Source organism: Lissotriton vulgaris, chromosome 9 (assembly GCF_964263255.1).
Source record: "Lissotriton vulgaris chromosome 9, aLisVul1.2, whole genome shotgun sequence".
NCBI classification, from domain to species: Eukaryota; Metazoa; Chordata; class Amphibia; order Caudata; family Salamandridae; genus Lissotriton; species Lissotriton vulgaris.
Window position 1 is genome coordinate 439544153 of NC_141697.1, and position 12499 is coordinate 439556651.

Sequence of the window (12499 nt, forward strand, 5' to 3'; positions counted from 1 at the left end):
ACGCATTAGGGTATGTCCTACATTTCACATACAATGCACCATGTACACAGGGGCACCTTGGGCCTACCTTAGGGGTGACTAATATGTAGAAAAGGGATGGCTTAGGGCCTGGCAAGTGTCTGCACTTGCCAAGTCGACATGGCAGTTCTAGACTGCACAAAGGCTTTGCAATGGCAGGCCAGAGTTACATTTTGCAGGCTGCTTCTGTGGGTGGCACAATCAGTGCTGCAGTCCGCTACAGCATTTGATTTACTGGCCCTGGGCACATGGTGCACAGTACTAGGGACTGACAAGTAAATCAAGAAGTGAATCATGGAAACACCAATCCATAACAGTAATTTACAAAAGAGAGCATATGCACTTTAGCATCTGATCAGCAGTGGTAAAGTGCCCAGAGTCATAAAACAAACAAAAACAAGTCAGAAACAATAAAGGAGTAAGGCAAAAAGTTCTGAGAGGACCCTGCAAAAAGGGCCAAGACCAACACAAACCTCTTCCATCCTAAAGCCAGGGTAGACTAATTAATACCTTGAGAGGCTAGCTGCATGGGTAAATAGAACATGGACCCGTGCCCGCAACTTCAGGGGCATATTCCAGTCGACGCCAATCTAAACCTTTTGGATTCCTCTGTCCATACTCTTAGACCCACTAAGCTAACCCATGGGGTAGCCTTCTCGTCACCTGTGGACACAATCTTTGCTGCAACTACCCTTAGTTTGCTCACAGGGGGTTCCCAACCGACAGACAGTATACCCACATGGCTAACACAGTGGTGTGGCCCAGTCCACCCCCGGAATGTGACTCCTGTCCCACTCGCAGGGGCAACTCTGTCCACCAGGACAGCCACCCACAATGGGCACTGACAGCTGTCAGTAATGAGAGCCAGGCTCCAGGCCTTTCATGGTTCTCCAACCTCTGTGGCATTAGAAAGTGGGATGCAGTAGCCCCAGGTGCCTGGCACCCTTGGTCCATTTTCCCTCCTGTCAGGTCAGGTATGACATCCTGATACTGACCCACCAGCTCCGGGCCTGTACCCGGTGGCCTGACAAGAGACTGGGGTGGGCTTTCCCACACCTGGCCCTCCTCCTCGGGGCTCTGCACCCTCCAACCTGGAGCGGTACCCCCTTACAGAATTGTCAGGGCACCTGTGATAAGTATCCTGCACAATTGCCCACCAGTTCAGGGGTTCTATCCTGCAACTGGGATCCTAGCTTAGGGTCTGTACTCTTAGACTGGGCAGGGGTCAGGGGTGAGGCTGCCCTCTCCCTGCCCCCCTACTGGGGCCCTGCACCTTCCCACCTGAAGCGGTGCCCCCAGAACACAAACCGGTAGGGGCACTGTTAGCAGTTGCCCCTCCTCCAGGTCAGGGGGGACACCCTGAACCTGGCCCCTGACCTAGGGTCTGTACCCTTAGGCTGGACCTGTGCCTGACAACCCAGGACTTCCGGGGAGTACACCAACCCCCCTCCACGGGAAACACACCCCTCTGGAGTTATGCTAGAGTCTGCCTGGCGCAGGTCTCCAGCCTCCTGTCCACCTAACAGAGCATGAAGACCTGCCAGGCCAGAAGTGGCCTCACCAGGGTCAGTCCTGGGATGCTCTGACCTCAGAGCTGACTACCCTTGACCCACGGGTCCTTCCACTTGGGAATGCACCCCCCTCTCACCCCTCTCTCTGGACTCCTGCACCCTTCCCACTGGAGCGGTGTGGCCAGACACCAGAGCTGGTGGAATGCTGTTTATAGCATTCTCCCCATCTCAACTGACACCTTGGGATCCCCCCGAAGGAATGGCCTCCCGGTAAAGACTAGGCCCTCCTCCTGGTGTTCACTCATTGAACTAACCAGGCCTTGGGACTGGGTTTCAGGCACCTCTGGACACCGTCCACTCCCATTCCTTCTCCTTTCCTTTGAGACAGGACATGGGACCCTACACCCCTCCCACTACTCGGGGACCTATCTGGGCTACCACCACCCTCCCCTACCTCACTTGGTTGGGGAAAACCTGAGCCACCTCCTTTAGGATCACCCCCAGATGCCTCTTCAGACCCTCTGGAATCTACCAAAAGTTCTGCCTCGAGTGTGAGCTCCTTGGGGTCAGAGAACTCACACTCCACCAGGTGTTGGCATAGCTCTGGAAAACAGGGACTTAAAATATGCTCTCCACTATTTGAATAATACAACCCCACACAGGTTTTAACAAATCTCTCCTTTGCCTTACCATCCAGTGCCTCGCTCAAGTACCCTACACCACTATCCTGAAATTGGCAAGACAGTGTCTGACTATCTCTGACACTCAACCCACACTCCTCTGGGTGGTCTCCACACTCACACACCAGTATTTCTACCACTGGGAAACCCCTCTCCCTGCACCTCTCATCTAGAGTCAGTAGAGTGTCCCGCCCACCGCTAGGTGCCAGTTCCCCACTCCACCTCAGGGACACTGTGCACCACTGGAGATACCTCATATCCTTGAACCCCCAAGTGTATGCTAACCACCTCCTTCAAGTCACGCACTACATCTCTGGCTGTGTGTACTGCTCCCTCAGCACTAGATAACACAATTTTGCTGCCACCATCTGTGCTGTACTCCACCTCCGACACAGCCAAGCTCCCTTCCTGAGCTACACACATTTCTTCTTCTTGGGTTAAGGCCCTCTTTGCCTCAGCCCTCTATAGCTCCTCATCAAGCACTCTCTGCCTCTGCTCACAAGGCGGAAGCCAGCCATCTTTTTCTGTTTCTCCCTCACTTTCAGGTAAGTCCTCCTCCTCCTCAGACTCCACTGGTAGTGTTGCCCCCAACGGGGATGCCTCTTTATCCTCCTTGGACCTTCTCCGCAAAGGCAACCACCTTTCTTTTCAGAACTTACGTAGCTCCTTCATTGTGTAGATGTACATGTCCCAGAAGTGAAGTTCCATTTTGCAACAACTAACCAGAGTTGTAGTATCAAAAATACTTCCAGGCGGATGCCAATGAAACAGAAAAAAAACGTGTGGTTGCGTAACGGTCTGCACTCACTAGTAGTGTACACCAATCACTATGTAACTCACAAATGCAAGCCAGGATCCTCACCGCTGACCACCAATGTTAGAAATGGGGGTATCTAGTTGGCAGAGGTAGGTACCTTTGTCCAAATAGGGGCCCTTTCTTCTAGCCCTGCTCACCCCTTGGTAGCCTGGCATGAGCAGACAGGATTATCTCAGAGGCAGTGTGTAAAGCATTTGTGAACACATACAGTAATACAGTAAAAACACTACAAAAAGACACCACACCAGTTTAGCAAAATAAGTAATCTTTATCTAACCCAAAACAAGGCCAAACAACAAAAATCCACAATTCAGTTATCAAGGTATCCTTAAAATAGGTTATTCAGGGGCGTGGCCGGGCAAGATGGCCGAGCAGACGTAGCCTGCATCTGCTCCCGGTTTGCGCGCTGTCTGGCGGGGGATATTGGCGGCATTTCTCGGCGGAATCGTCACCACTGCATACCCACAGGTGACGGGAGATGTGAGGCGTCGGTGGCAGGTGTCCGGGTGGCTCTTTGTGGTCCCAGGAGGTCCCAATGCGCTAGTTCTGGCTGCCGGAGGGGGACCCGAGAACAAGATGGCGGATGATAAAAGGCAATGAACGGCGGCGAGCACATGCCGTTCTGCGGCAGCTGCGGCTCTTGGGTGGTCTGCTGGGGCTTCAGAGCAATGAGGACAGTGGTGGTGAACTCCGGAGCACAGGCGGACAACTGGAACCCTGGCAGGCACTTGATGACAGTGAGCTCTCCTATGCCTGACCTCAAGATGGCGGCTCCGAAGGCTCTGTGAGGTGCTGCGAGGCCTTGAGAACTTGCCTCACGGGCACCTGATCCTGAAGGTGGCTAATGTACTACTGTGGACGGGGGAGCTGGGTGGATCGGCCCCCTGGGACTACACCACTGTTGCTGTGACCCGCGAGTGAAGAGGAGGTGAGCGGTGGGGCCCTTCCTGGTATAGCCGGTGCCACGGATGGCCTCCTGGGGAGCCACCTCGGCGGAAGGTCGGTCTCGGGGTCTTGGCTGCTGCTCCCGGGGTGCTACCCCTTACTATAGCTCTGCCTTGGAGGACTACTACCGCAGTTGGCCACATGGGGTCTGTGACTGTAGACTTCTTGATTGTAATATCTACCCAACGCAGGGCGTGTAGCCCCTAACCCGAACGCTCGCCTGGACGACCTGATCCCCAACGGATTGGGAGGTGGCTCATACTGAATCCTGAAAGAGGTGCCGAGCACTAGAGTGAGATTCTGATCCAACACCCCCTGTAACTACGACAGGTCCTAGAGGAATGACGCTGCAGGGCCTAGGGGCTTCTGGGCCGTGTGGGGCCCCTTCCTAACACCGCCGAAGAAGAACACGAACAAGGGGACCAGCAAAGTGTTGGATTTCTTCACTACTGCTGACAAACGTCCGGCTCTCAGAGGGGACACCGACAAGGCAACCATGGCCCTCTAGAAAACAGACTCAATGTCCATGCTTAAAGAATTTAAGACCGAGCTTTGCACTGAACTCTGCCAAGACATCAAGTCCTCCATAGACCAACTACGAGCAGATTTGTCGGAAAGATTGTCATCTCTACAACAGGATTTGGACTCGGTGGGCACTAGAGTCCTAGACTTGGAGACGCAACACCAGGAGCACAAGCAACTCGCGGGGAGTGCCGGGACGATATCCTAGCCCTTAAGGAACAACTGCAGCAGACACAACTGAAGGCCGAAGACTTTGAAAATCGGGCACGACGGGAGAACATACGGATCAGAGACCTGGAGGAAGGCACAGAAGCGCCAGACATAGAAGCCTTTGTGGAAGGCCTGTTCGCGGAAATCTTGAGCCCCCAGAAACTCAAGATAAAACTGGACAGAGTGCACAGAGTGGGTCCCCCGCAGAATGGTGATCGGAGACGGCCACGCGAGGTGTTGGCGAAGTTCCACTCCTAAAAGGTCAAGGAAGCAAAAGCTGCAAGCGGCTAGAGCGAAGGACTCCATCTCCTTTCAGAGTTTTTCTTGTGCTATCTATCAAGATGTCGCCCCCTCTACCTTGGCGCGCAGGCAGACGCTGTGGTCTATCACTTCTAAGCTGCAGGCATATGGCATCAGGTACCACTGGACATACCCTTTCGGTCTTAGTTTTGAGTATCGCAACAAGCGGAGACACATCACCGACTTGAAGGACGGACTGAGTCTTCTGGGCCTCTCATCGGATTAGGGAGTTCCCTCTCCAGAGGTGTCTGGAGACTCCTCCCAGGGTGCATCATCCACTTTGACTTGGGTGCCGAGCTCGAGAAAAGGAAGACACTGACAACGACTAACAGAGGGCCTCCGCAGGCGTGAGTCTCTTTGGCCCCACAGAGGGGCTCTGCTTTGCCCTGAGCTATCACACCCATGGTAAGGAGGCTCCACAGGTCCCGGGGGTTCGGCGAGGGTGAGACTGTACATGTCCCGTGTTTGCTGCAACGTCCCTCAGACTGGCTTTTCTTTTTTGGTTCCTATACGTATGGACAAGAACCTCTACTGAGACTCACTATATGCACTCTTTGTTGGTTACCTATGCTTTCTCTTTGCCTCTGTTCGGGGGGAAGGGATGACCTGGTATTCAGGATGGTCGGAGTACTTGAGATTATGGGATCAAGGTATGCTGCTCTGAACTACGGCTGAGCCCTTCAGGGCGCGTGTGGGCTGCTTTACTGCTATGATGATTCTCTCATAAGATCCCACTGAGGTGGGGTGCGGACTGGGTCCCTGGACCCGTTGTCCCCCCTGGTCCTTGTCTGATTTGCTCTTGTTTGGGTTTTGGTAGGGGGGGTGGGCTGGGGGGGATAATGGTGGAGGCAACTTTTTTGTTTACTGTGGGGTGCTTTTGTTTTGGTGGTCTGTCTTTTTGGTGAAAATGCAAGGGAGGGGTGGGGCGGAAGGGTGGGTGGCCTTTCATTGGGGGGAGGGAGGAGACTTATGGGCGAGTTCAGGGACCAGCAGGGCACTCTCCAGGCTCCACATCAACCTGCTGGAGCTTCGGGCGATCCGACTTGCACTGAAGGCATTCCTCCCCTCTGTCATGGGTAGAGTAGTGCAAGTGTTCACAGACAACACCACCGCCATGTGGTACTGCAAGAAACAGGGAATGTGGAGTCGTGGACCCTATTCCAACCGGCTATGTGTCTCTGGGATTAGCTGGAACATCAGGGCGTGTCCCTGGTGGTTCAACACCTGACAGGTTCTCTGAACACCAGGGCGGACAAACTCAGCCGCCGGTGCATGATGGATCACGAATGGCATCTGAACTCGGACATAGCACAAGGTCTCTTTCAGCAAAATATGGTTGTCCGAGATTGGTGCTGAAGGTCTCGCGTGGAAACTCTTACAATCCTTTTTATCAGAAAGGTCGCAAACTGTGGATTTGGATGGCAAACTGCCCGGAGGAGGCACAGGCAGTTCTTTCCCAGGCAATTGCGGCCGGAAGAGATGCAGCGAAGTTCACCATACGTTGTGGGCTAGATACCGCTGACTCACTGGGCAGGTCAATTTCCATGATGGTGACGCTTCGGCGCCACGCCTGGTTGAGGACAACTGGCTTCTCAGGGGATGTCCAGAGCACCTTGATGGACATGCCCTTTAATGACATTTGTCTTTTTAGCAGCAATGCAGACAGTGCGATGGAGCACTTCAAGGACTCCTGGGCTGCGGCCAAGCCCTTGGGCCTGTCAGCCAATCGACTGCCTCCACCTTCTGCTTTTTGTTCCTTTCGTGGCCACGGAAGGGGCGCCCCATGGCGTTCGCAGAGCCACAGGCCACAGCAGCAACAACCTCAGTGTGGCCGCAGACGTGGGAACCGTAGAGGTGGTTCAGGGGGCCAGTTGTCGGGCCAGTCCACCTCCACCCCCTCGGCATCCGCTTCCAAGCCTTCCTAGTCCGACCTTTCAGGTCCATCAGACCCCAGTGGTTGGACGCATACGCCGTCATCTCCACCACTGGCGCAACATCACTTCTGACAAGTGGGTGCTGCAAATTGTCTGAAGGGGCTACTCCCTCCCCTTCGAGATAACCCCTCCAGCCATGCCACCTCAGTACTACTGTATGTCAGGGGATCAATTTGCACTTCTACAGCAGGAAGTTGCAGCCCTCTTGGCTAAGGGGGCCATTGAGCATGTTCCGACGCCAGAAGTAGGTCATGGTTGTTATTCCCACTACTTTCTGGTCCCAGAGAAGGACAAGGGCCTGCGTCCTATCTTAGACCTTCGGAAAATCATTCACTTCTTCAGGAGGAGGAGATGTTTAAGATGCTCACACTTGCTCAGGTCTTGTTTGTCCTAGACCCTCAAGACTGGATGGTGGCGTTGGACTTGCAGGACGCCTATTTTCATATTCCCGTCCTGCCTGACCACAGGCGCTACCTGCGATTCACAGCAGGACACAAGCACTTTCAGTTCACCGTGCTCCCCTTTGGCCTTACCAGCGCCCCTCGGGTGTTAACTAAAGTGATTGCGGTGGTCGCAGCTCATCTGCGCAGATCAGGGATTTCAGTCGTCCCCTATCTCGACGACTGGCTGTTGAAGGCGGGCCATGTGGTACTGCAACAAACAGGGCGGGTGGGGTCGTGGACCCTATGCCAAGAGGCTTTGCGTCTCTAGGCTTGGCTGGAACATCAGGGCGTGTCCCTGGTGGTTCAACACCTGGCAGGTTCTCTGAATGCCAGGGCAGACTAACTCATCCGCCGGTGCATGATGGATCACGAATGGCATCTGAACTCGGACGTGGCGCAAGGTCTCTTTCAGCAAAATATTGATGGGCCGGTCGTCCGAGATTGGTGTTGAAGGTCTCGCATGGAAACTCTTACAATCCTTATTAGCAGATAGGCCCGCAAACCGTGGATTTGGATGGCAATACATCCAAACCTTTCTCACTCCCTTGTGGGGTGCCACAGGGCTCATCTCTTAGCCCTTCTCTTTTTAACCCCTTCAGCGCGGTGCGAATTTTCGCGCTGTGCTGAAGGTTCTAATGAGCCTATCGGCTCATGACGGAACGGTTCCGTCATGAGCACAGCTCAACCGACGCTCATGACGGAACCGTTCCGTCATGAGCATGGAAGGGGTTAATATATATATATGGCACCTTTGGCTGGAGTTATCAGGTCATTTGGCTTCCAGCTCACCTCCTATGCTGACGACACACAATTTGTGTTGTTGCTCACGGAGGGAGTCGAAAATGAGTCTGAGGAACGTTGCCATGACTGTATGACTGCAATCTATGTTTGGATGTCCTCTAACTGTTTAAAACTCAACTCCAGCAAGACCGAGGTCATAAAAGTTGAGAACAATCCTCGGGGTGTGGACACCGGAGTGGTGGCTGGAGGACCTTGGTTTATGTCCAGTACCCACAAGAAAAGCTAAAAACCTTGGAGTATTGGTGGACAGCAAAATTACCATGGGGGATCAAGTAAGCCACTAATCATAAGGAAAATTAAGATCTTCTTAACCAAGAGCAATCTCAAGACAGTGGTGACTGTTCTTATAATGTCGTGTTTGGACTATTGTAATGGCCTATATCTCAATGTCTAAAAACAACATATGAGCAGGCTTCAACTTGTCCAGAACGCAGCAGCTAGACTGCTGTCAGGAACACCAAAGTTTGTTTCTGTGAAAGGAGAAATTAAGAAATTGCATAGGCTCTCTGTAAAGCAAAGACCACGCTTTAAAGCTTTATCCACCGTTTTAAGTCCTTTAATGGAACTGGTCCAGAGTTCCTGAGGCGCAAATTCCAATGGTATGTGCCTGGCAGAATGCTACGGTCTACTGGTGCCAAACAGGTGCAAGTCCCCATATTAAAAAAAACAATTGGGGAGGTAGAAGTTTCATTCTATGTGCTTCTAGAGCTTGGAACAAGCTTCCTTTTTATCTTAGGAATTCCCCGGATCTCCTCTCTTTTTCTAAGTGCTTGAAGACATGGCTCTTTTCTCAGTAGCATACACTCGTCTTCCCCGGTAACCAGCACTCAGCGCCAGGACACCCGAGGGTAACCACGCGCTCTATAAATGCAAATAACATAACATAACAGCAGTGGGGAGAACCTTGCTTAGATCTATTCGCCACCGAAGAGAATGTGCAATGTCATCAGTTCCTCGCGTTGCAATTTCCAAGGTGGCACTTGCTCGGCATCGCTGTTTGTCACGAGTGGAGTTACAGTCTTTTGTACGCCTTTCCGCCTATACCACTTCTGCCCAGAGTGCTGAAGAAGATTAGGCGCGACCGGGCCCAAGTTATTCTTGTGGTTCCAGACTGGGCTCAAAGGGTATTGTATCCCGAGCTACTCAGTATGAGCATCGATCCCCTGATCCGTCTGCCTCTTAGGGAGGATCTTCTGTCCCACCTGAACCTGTCCAGCCTCCACCTCCTTGCGTGGACATTGAGCGGTGGCAGTTGACGTCTTTCGACCTGCCCCCCAAAGTCTGTAATGTTATCTTGGCAGCCAGGCGTCCCTCCACTAAGACGGTATATGCCTGCAGGTGGAATAAGTTTGTGGCATGGTGCACAGTAAAGGCTGTGGATCCCCTTTCTACCCCTAGTTTCAGAGGTCCTTCCTTTCCTTCTTTCTTTGGCCCAGTAGGGCTTTGCTCTGGGGACTATCAAAGGCTATCTCTCGGCCATTTCCGCCTTTTTATGGCTTCCAGACCAGCCTTCCCTTTTCAGGTCCCCTGTTGTAAATAGATTCTTGAAAGGCATCACGCACATATTTACTCCTGTTCCTTTTGTGATGCCTCAGTGGGACTTAAATCTTGTTCCTACCTTTCGTCTGCTCCCTTCGAGCCACTTCATAATTGTCCTCTTTGTCTTCTCACTCTAAAGACTACTTTCCTGGTTGCCATCACCTCTGCCAGAAGAGTGAGTGAGCTCCAGGCTCTTTCTTCTAAACCTCCTTTTCTCTCTGTCCATCCGGACAAAGTTGTTCTAAGGACTCGTCCTTCTTTTCTGCCAAAGCTTGATACTGCCTTTCACATTGGGCAGACCATCACTTTACCCACCATCTTTCCCCCTCCGCATCCCTCTAAAGAGGAAGAGGGGCTCCACTGTCTGGACCCAAAACGTGTGCTCTCTTTCTATCTTTCCACAGTTCCGGGTGGATGACCAGCTCTTTGTTGGCTACGTGGGTGCCAAGAAAGGCCGGGCTGTGCACAAATGGACCATCTCTCGGTGGATCGTATTGTGCATAAAGGCTTGTTACTCCTTGGCTAAAAAGGAGCCCCCGGTGGGGTTGCGCGCCAACTCAACCAGGGCAAAGGCAGCCACTGCTGCTCTGGGACGAGGATTTCCCTTGCAGGACATCTGTCAGGCAGCCATGTGGGCCTCTCTGCACATGTTTACCAAGTACTACTGCCTGGACAGCCAAGTCCGGAGAGACAGCTTCTTTTGCCGTTCTGTTCTCTAGGAGTTTCTAGTGTGATCTTGGTTCGCAGACCCACCACCCACTTTGGTATTGCTGGGGTATCTATTCTAATGGAAGGAATCTATTACTACGTGTTTCTTTCAGATGCACAAGATACCTACCTTTGGTAACAATATATCTGTAAGAAACATTAGTAGTGATAGATTCCTTACCGCCCCACCCATCCTCCCCGTTCTGTGAAATGATTTCTAGGGTTTAGGTCATCCTTTCAGGGCTCTAGTTTCATGGCACCAGTGGTCAGTTTCTAACATGGCTCTGCGTTCCTGGCACGGAAAGTCATGTACAGAACTGATGTCAGCGCACGTGGGCGCGTCTAAGTAGCTCCAGCTATGTCATCCCACGCCAACGACGCACGCAGAGCTGCACGAAGACGCCTACCACCTATCGACCGCAGGGATACTGCTGACGAAAAACTTTCCGGATCCAGTCTGACGCCTGGGGGTAATTCTAATGTAAGGAATCTATCACTACTAATGTTTCTTACAGACATATAGTTACCGAAGGTAAGTAACTTGTGCTTTATGTTTATTAGGTGTGATTCATGTTTGAAACATAATTAATAAACATTAACTGTGTAACCGATCACAGTCCAATACGGTGACTGCTGTCTCTCTACTGGATGACTCCACCTTTCAAAATATGGACACCTGCAAACTGACATCATGCACAGTGGACCCACAGAAAATCATGTCACCACATAGCATTTTAATATTTTAATCTGGCTTCAAAATGACCAGCAGATCGCATTTAGACATTGACCGACACACATTTATTGTACCCTTTTCTCACAGAATTGCAACTTTTACTGCAGTAGACCTCAAGGTAAGGGATGGTTCTTCCAAATTAAATTAGCTAGCATCATTTCCTGTAATACACCCCTTACTGATGGTTGTTTTACTTGACAAGTTCTAGTATTTACAGTAGTTTTCAGGACACTCAATGTTCAATTACTTCACATGCATGACAACCCCCTTCTATTTTCATTAGCGAAGACCATGATTTCTTACACAGTCATATAAATATAACTGACATCCACCTTATGAATTAGATCTGCCACTGAACTATCCTTTACCTTTTTTATTGCTGTATTGTTTCTTTGTTTCTGCACAGTTTGCAGTGCATACTGTGTGGAATATAATTTTGCTGTTAGACTTGGCATCTTTGGCGTGGTTTCACCTGACTTTTTGCCTCTTGATTTTCATTTTTGCTGGCTTAGATGCTTTGGTCACTTTGCAACTGCTGATCAATGTCAAAGTGCAAGTGCCCCTTTGTAAATTGTGATTACAATTGGTTCTCCCTGATAGGCATACCTAAATTACTGATAAGCCCCTAGTAAAGTGCACTAAGTGTGCCAGGGCCTGTAAATCAAATGCTACTAGTGGGCCTGAATCACTGTGTGTGCCACTCACATGAGTAGCCTGAAAAAGTATCTCAGACCTGCAGTGTCTGTGCGCAGTTTATCTGTCATGCCAATTTGGCAAGTGCACCACCTTGTCAGTCCCTAACCTTCCCTGTTCAGGCAGGGTGCAGTGTATGTCAAAGGTAGGACATGTACTGGTGTGTGTGACATGTCCTGATAGTAAAATACTGCCAGTTTTGTTTTTTCACTGTTGAAAGGTTATCTGCTCCTTAGGATAGAATGGGAAATACTTTGTAACATCTTACAAGTATAACTTCCCTTTAGGACAAGATAGAGGAATAAAGTTTAGGCTCTCTGAACTCAGCATTTTATAGCACATCTTTTAGTAAAAATGGCTTTGAAATTGTGTGTTTGAAAATGCCACTTTTGGAAAGTAGGCATTTTCTTGTTTAACCATTTTGTGTGCCTCTGTCTGTTTGTGTATTGACCGTCTAATCTGATAGACTACTAGCCGCAGATACCTTAACGTAGAATTATCCCCAGGCGTGAAACTGGATCTGGAAAACTTTTTGCCACAGCATCCCTGCGCGCCAGGGGAACGGCATCACGTAACTCAGCTCAGGCGTTGTCTGCGTACGTGATGTCAGCGAGGTCACATAAGTCCCACCCCGGCACGCCTACG